We start from the raw sequence: 7511 nt of genomic DNA, 5'->3' as shown, positions 1-7511 counted from the left end.
GTGTGTGTGGTGGTGTTGTGTGTGTGTGTGTGTGTTGTGTGTGTGTGTGTGTGTGTGTGTGTGTGTGTGAGAGAGAGAGGAGAGAGAGAGAGAGAGAGAGAGAGAGAGAGAGAGAGAGAGAGAGAGAGAGAGAGAGAGAGAGAGAGAGAGAGAGAGAGAGGAGAGAGAGAGAGAGAGAGAGAGAGAGAGAGAGAGAGAGAGAGAGAGAGAGAGAGAGAGAGAGAGAGAGAGAGAGAGAGAGAGAGAATTATTAATTAGAGGAGATAATCATACCGACTTCTAACATTCTGAGAAGATCTTTCTATGACGATAGGACGAAAATATTTGGCCTGGCCTAGCCCCCACAAGTCCGCCTGGGCTGTGCTCCAGGCCATAACCATTGGATCCGTCTGGGTGGCCCGTTTCATGCTCCCATTTCAGTGCATGAGCTGTCTCAGTGGGCTGGCGCCGCCACTGCTGTTTACCGGCCGAAAAATGTACGATAACAACAGCACGGCTCTCCGAGGCTCCTCCTCTTTGTCCTTTGTCCCTGCCGGTGAGGCTTAAGGCCTATCGTTTATCACCAGTTTTCAGCAGCAGTTATCAGCAGCAGTTTTTTACCACGACAATACGGTATGTATTCCCAGAATTGGGCGACCACGAAAAGTTTTATTGGAAATCTCAGACACTACCCTGGACAGTAACACGAAAGGCGCAAAAGCGGTTGATTAGTAACGAGGCTCGCATATAGATAAGTGAACACATACGGTACGCAGCTGAGCGAACTAAGGCACCAGGCCAAACCAATATCGGTAGCTCATTGATGCGCTGAGCACTGCCCCTTTTTCGCGGTTGTGGGAGTGTGTTAGTAAGTTCACAGTGCGTAGACGCACTGTCAACGGGGTTAGGACTCACCCATACAAACTTGACCTCCTCCCCCCCTCCTCCTCGCAAACACCGGCTACGCCCCTCACCCTCACCCCTTCGCCCGTGTACCATGGATGGCGCTGCCACTTGTGTGGTAGTTAGACCTCACTTTGCAAACAAGATTATGGTTGGAAAGGTTCGTTTGAATCTTGAATTGAAATCAACAAACTGCACAGAGCGGCTTAGATTATGCACGCATTAGTGACGGTGAATTGGGCTTAAAATATTTCTGCATAAAACGGACGGGGCGTTTTCTTTTTAAGCAGAGCATACTCACTTCGGCGTACCAGCGATGTCCAGTTGCATTGAAGGAACCGCACTTGGTCACAGGCGTGGTTTTACATTGGGCATGAGACTGGCCTTAACCAGATAGCCAGGGTCATAGTCATGATCTTGAAAATGAGCCTAGCAGATTACCGCATTTTCCGCATTTATGGTGTCAGCCCTAGAGCAACGGTAAACCCATGTTTTTAAGACAGTCGGATCGTTTTTTTTTTTTGAAACGTAAAACACGAAATGCCTTTACTGTGCCGTTTAGTATTCTTGCGGGAAGCCACTGCACAGGGTGGCACCTTGCTGCAAAAAAACTGCCTTTGATGCTAACTTTTGCCAGAAGCTCACACGCCACTTCGAATTTCTTACATCCGCGACACAATAGCACGCACCGAGGCCATGCAACAACACAGCCTTGATATCACACTGCATGATAGTAAATGAGACCACAAAATTTCTGCATGACTACTGTTTTCCAATTGACGCAGTCGGCGTTGCCATGCAGCGCCGCCGCGCAACCCGGTGCGACTTTGTGACGTCACCGCCTAACGTTAACTAGCCGCCAGCCCGACCAATTTCTCAAGCTGTGATGATGACCCCCTGGACAAGACTAACCACAGCATCTCTGTGTGACGACTGCTTTCCACGCGACGCAGTCGACGTTGCCATGCCACGCCGCAGCGCGAGCCATTGCGATTTCGTGACGTCACCGCCTAACGTTAACCAGACGCCGGCCTGACCAATTTCTCAAGCTGCGATGATGGCCCCCTGAGAGAGAGAGGCTGACTAGACAGTGCATTACGTCATTAATACGTCATGCCAGTCGCCTCTTTAATTTGACCGATCAACGTCCTCGACGTTGTCATGACGTCAGACACACTGGCCAATCACACTGCTCCACACCAGTTTCGGTTTGCTGCTCCACGTTGCTTTCTGGAAGTTGCGGAGTTTTGGGGCGTATCGGGCCAGGGATGGTTACGTTCGTTCTAGCGATGACGTTTCATTGCGTTAGCGGTTTGGGACGTGACAGTTCTATTCGGTATATAAGGCAGAAAACCTATCTCTGGATCACTGAATCGTTTGGTAGTCTTGGAGTGGGGTCTCAGTGTGCAGTGGAGAACGGCAGGCTCGGTGGATCTGTGCGCTTAGTAGCTGCTTTGGCATCGGAGCAGGTTTGGAAATTCCTGCCCTTCTGCCAACAGAACACTCTTAGACTTCTCAGTTGACGTGAGTACCTGCGTAGTTGGTTGGATATTGAGTGCACTGCACTGTGGTGAGAAACATGTATTCAATAGGCAGAACAATTAATGGGCATTTAGTTGTGTTCACTCTCAGGTATGGTGTTGTGGCAGGTAGGCTTGCAGGGAAGTGCCTATTTACCTGCCTGGGAATGTAGCTACCTTACCAGTTACTTTCTATGTAGTTACTTATTTATTTTTGGTCACAATCCAAGCTGAACCAGTATTTTGTGGTAAACAAGCACGATGTGGACATTGGGTTTTACCATTTTTTTCTACATAAATTGGTTTCAGTTTGCAAGGAATTCAAATTAAGATATATACCAGTCTATATTTGGGCATGCTATGCTTAATTAACTCATCCCACATTGGTGTGATGCTTATGGGAGATGTCTTTTGATTTTATTTTGATTTTTACCTTTTGTGTTTCAGGCAATTGGAATAACAGCGCTTAGAACTGCCAGGGGATATTGTGAGGCCTTTGAAGAACACCATTGTGCTGTGTCTGGCAGTTACTGCTCTTGTAGCAGAAAAAGGCAGAGCAGAAGACGTAGGAAGTGTTATTGGCATAGATCTGGGAACAACATATTCATGGTAAGTGAAACTTGCATTCTGGTGGGCTTTCTAAGTGACTGGTTCATCCTAGTTACATGTATGCAGGTATCACATCATTGAAACACAAAATAAATAACTTCAAGTTTGCACATAAATTTCCTGATTGGAAATTGGTGTTTAGTATTCCATTTCATGGACCTTTCTGTCAAGTGAAGGGAAATGTTGGGTGCATACTTTTATATCTCATTGTTACAACATACCTGAGGAAATTGTGTTTCTACAAAGCTGTGTGTTGTCTTCTAATGGAGGCTTACTCATTACACACTCATCAGACCCTCTTGTCCTATTTCTTGCTTTATCTGGAATCCTTTTGATGCCCCACTTGACCAGCACAGGCTGCATGCATCAGCCATAAGTGGGGCAAAGAGCCTTCTGTAGGAGGACCCTGACTGGATGCCAAACACACATCCTGCAGAATGGTCCTTATCAGGCTAAGGCTTGCTGGTGTCCCCCCCCCCCCTCCCCCAGGTACACATGGTCCTGCCCAACGGTTGTCCATCCTCCTTTATCCCGTAACCCTGAAATGGTCATTTCTGGTCAGAAGGGCTCCAAACCAAACAAACATCCAACGATTGCCTACTTTACCTGATCACAATAATTTCAGGGCTTTTGAAACTATATACTTCCTGACCCGTTTCACATTTTGCCGTTTGTGGTGCTTACACAGAGCATAATTGTTGCAAGCGTTGGCGTGTTCAAGAATGGCCGTGTTGAGAATTGCCAATGACCAGGGCAACCGCATTGCAACCATCATATGTAGCATTTACCAAGGAGAGCGAGCGTCTCATCGGTGATGCCGCCAAAAACCAGTTGACAACCAAACCCCGAGAACACCGCGTTTGACGTGAAGGGCTTGATCGGACGTGACTGGGGCGACAGGAACGTGCTGAACGACGTCAAACTACTCCCCTTTAAGGTATGACGTTGTGAGGTGGTTGTTAGCTCGGGTTCGTCCTGCTATGTTTTTTTTTTCATATTTGCCGATGCAGAATCATTGCCTTGGGCTTGGCACGGACAAAGAACGTGTTGAATATGTCGACACCATGCCGCTACGCGCTTAAATGCAAACCTCAGAGTAATTTTACAGGTGAACTCACTGGCAGTACAGTCGGATCAACGTGCCGCGCTTTTCCTTGTCTGTCTAAAAGATGTTGAACTATTAGACATACCTAAGTATGTGCCTTTTCATTACTTTAAGCTTACATGTAGATAAACATTTGACAGAATTGCTTCAGGCTACCGAACTGAAACAAACTCCTCTCCTCCGCAGGTCATCGAGAAAAATGACAATGCTCACATCAAGGTGGAGGCGAGCGGCGAAGCCAAGGCCTTCACCCCAGGGGAGATCTCAGCGATGATGCTCTCCAATATGAAAGAGACGGCCGAGGCGTACCTGGGCTATAAGGTGACGCACGCTGTCGTCACGGTACCGGCCTACTTTAACGACGCGCAGCGTGAAGCGACGAAGGACGCTGGTACCATCGCCGGGCTCACTGTCATGCGGATCATCAACGAGCCGACCGCAGCCGCCATCGCCTACCGCATGGACAAAAAGGGCGAAAAGAACGTGTTGGTATTCGACCTGGGCGGCGGCACGTTCGATGTGTCGCTGCTGACCATCGACAACGGCGTGTTTAAGGGTGGCCGCCACCAACGGCGACACTCACCTCGGAGGCGAGGACTTAGACCAGAGCGTCATGGAGTGCTTCATCAAGCTGTACAAGAAGAAGCACGGCAAGGACCTGCGCTCCAGTAACCGGCCGTGCAACGACTTGCGGCGCGAGAAGGAGAAGGCTAAACGGGGCGCTCAGCTCCCAGCACCAGGTCAAGATCGAGATCGACAACCTGTTGGAAGGTGAAAGCTTCTTGGAGACCCTAACGCGCGCCAAGTTCGAGGAGCTGGACATGGACCTGTTCCGCGGCAACCCTGAAGCCGGTGAAGAAGGTGCTGGACGACGCTGACCTGGAGAAAAAGGGCGTGGATGAGATCGTGCTGGTCGGCGGCTCGACACGAATCCCCAGGATCCAGCAGCTAGTCAAGGAGTTCTTCAACGGCAAGGAGCTGAGTCGTGGCATCAACCCGGATGAGGCGGTGGCATACGGCGCGGCCGTACAGGCGGGCATCCTAGGTGGCGTTAAGGATACGGGCAACATCGTTCTGCTCGACGTCAACCCGCTGACGCTCGGCATTGAGACGGCCGGCGGCGTCATGGCCAAGCTGATTCCCGCGCAACACCGTCATCCTCACCAAGAAGTCGCAGCTGTTCTCGACGGCGGCCGACAACCAGGACACGGTCACCATCCAGGTGTACGAGGGCGAGCGGTCGATGACCACGGGCAACCACCAGCTGGGCCGCTTCGACTTGACCGGATCCCGCCGGCGGCCCGCGGCGTGTCCAAGATCGGGGTGACGTTCGAGCTGAACGCCGACGGCATCCTGCAGGTGTCGGGCCGAAGACAAGGGCAACCGGCGCCAAAGAGCACATCGTCATCACCAACGACCAGAATCGGCTGACGCCCGAGGACATCGAACGCATGATCCAAGAGTCGGAGCGCTTCGCAGAGGACGACCGGCTCGTCAAGGAGCGCGTCGAGGCGCGCAACGAGCTCGAGGCGTACGTCTACGGTCTGAAGAACCAGCTGGCTGGTAAGGAGAAGCTGGACGCCAAGCTGTCGGGCGACGAGAAGTCCCAAATTGAGCAGGCGATCGAGGAGAGGCTGGGCTGGCTGGAGAGGAACCAGGACGCCGGGACGGACGAGTTTCGCTCGCAGAAGAAGGAGCTAGACGAGCTGGTGCAGCCTATCGTCGCCAAGCTGTATCAGGGCGCTGACAGCGCGCCGCCTCCCGGTGATGGGGAGGAGCGAGACGAACTGTAGGTGGACTCAGTGCCGTCAGGGGCCAGTACGCACGTGTGACATTAGCTTGGCGTAGCATCTGCGAACTTAGCGTTTCCGGCAGCGGTGGTGGGAAGACGAATGGTGTTCCGGTGTGATTTCGTGTAAGTCATTCATGCAGTGTGGTGTCATCTATGAATGCTCTTGCAAGTAATTCATGCCGTGTGTATTACCTTTGCGCTTCGTGGCAAGCGTGTGTACGGATTGATTATCCGAACCACTCAGATATTTTCGTTGGTCTTTTTTGCATGCAGACGCCAAAAGCGGGTTAATCTGATGACTGGCATGTTGTCGGCAAAATGTCATTTGCAAGTTCCTGTTGTGCTATGAAAGCACTTGTGGTCACCGTTTGAGATTTTGTGATATTCTTAGTGTAAATAAATGTGACTGATGTCAATTGCTCTTTGCACTGTGAATGCTCACGATTTGGGATTCTGTGATATTCTTAGTATAACTAAACGTGGTAGATGTCGATTGCTCTTGCGCTGGGCACCGAGCAAGGGCGAAAGTGTCTGGAAGCGCCGTAGCATTATAAGACTGAAAGGAAGCCCCATGCATCCAAGGAATCCACATCATTCGCACTATTGCGTATGACTTTGGGGGGTGCTTTTCGTGAATTGCTGCGGGTTGTGTTTGGATTGCATGGCCAGATACCAGACACAGGTCGTCCTGACAACCCGTCCCAAAACGGCGCCTTGTGTGGCACGCGGTGAGCCTAATGGCATCAGACGTGACTGTTCATTATGCGGATACGGCGAACGACAAAGTGTTTCCCAAGTTAGGTGATGAAGGAGGGTACAATCATCCTATTGAACATTTATTTCCAGTGACACCGTCAGAGCAAATGTTGTTCTTCAGAAAGTGTGGCGGGAGCTCAGCCCCTCTGCCTATGGAAGCGTTAATAAGTACACCCTGTCGACCCAACAAATATCTGCCTTCCATATGGATTGTCAAAAGAAAAGAGGCTTATGGCGGCTGGTTTGCACGATTGCCACAACAAGCACGGCTGGCAACTTGGCTGACGGTTCATCTGCTTGCTTGATCTGCTCCCAAAGCTTGAAGCGAGTGGCGGTTTCATCGCTTGCGCCTGAGCGCGCGTGACTTGTTGGTTTCGTGTCGCTGTGAGTTCACCGAAATCTGGGTCTAGCTGCCACCTGCGTTGTTCAGTGTTTCGGAATTTGCAAATTTTATGCTTGTCGTGTTAACCCCGACAGCCTGGAAGAGGTGAGATGCAAAGGAAACGCTAGTCGAGCTTTGGGAATAGCTGTCGAATCATGCTAAGCAATTCCACCAAATCTGAGTGCTTGATAAGCGACCAATTCGGCGCATTCTGGAATAACGGAAATACGAGATTTGATCAGATCATTAAGCTATAACGTCACCATTGAAGGCCTGCATAGTGATGCTTACGTCCGCATGCTGTTATTAGTGGTTTCCCAACCCACTTGACTCCCTGTTATTTATACGATACGAGGTCACGTGCGAGCATCGTCAGCAGCCATTTGAGGTCATTACACTGATGTTGAACAGACCAAATTTGTTTGAGCCGTTGGTGATGTACAAGGGGGTGTAAATGAAATGTTC

The 7511-nt window shown here is 50.5% G+C and overlaps 1 pseudogene; it reads left to right on the top strand.

Annotated features, from left to right (window-relative positions):
• Positions 1 to 2813: 2813 nt before the first annotated feature.
• LOC119101609 (endoplasmic reticulum chaperone BiP-like) lies at positions 2814 to 5974 on the top strand (annotated as a pseudogene).
• Positions 5975 to 7511: the final 1537 nt, after the last annotated feature.

Source organism: Pollicipes pollicipes, unplaced genomic scaffold (assembly GCF_011947565.3).
Source record: "Pollicipes pollicipes isolate AB1234 unplaced genomic scaffold, Ppol_2.1 Scaffold_4881;HRSCAF=5763_pilon_pilon_pilon, whole genome shotgun sequence".
NCBI lineage: Eukaryota > Metazoa > Arthropoda > Thecostraca > Pollicipedomorpha > Pollicipedidae > Pollicipes > Pollicipes pollicipes.
This window is presented reverse-complemented; position numbering and strand designations above follow the sequence as displayed.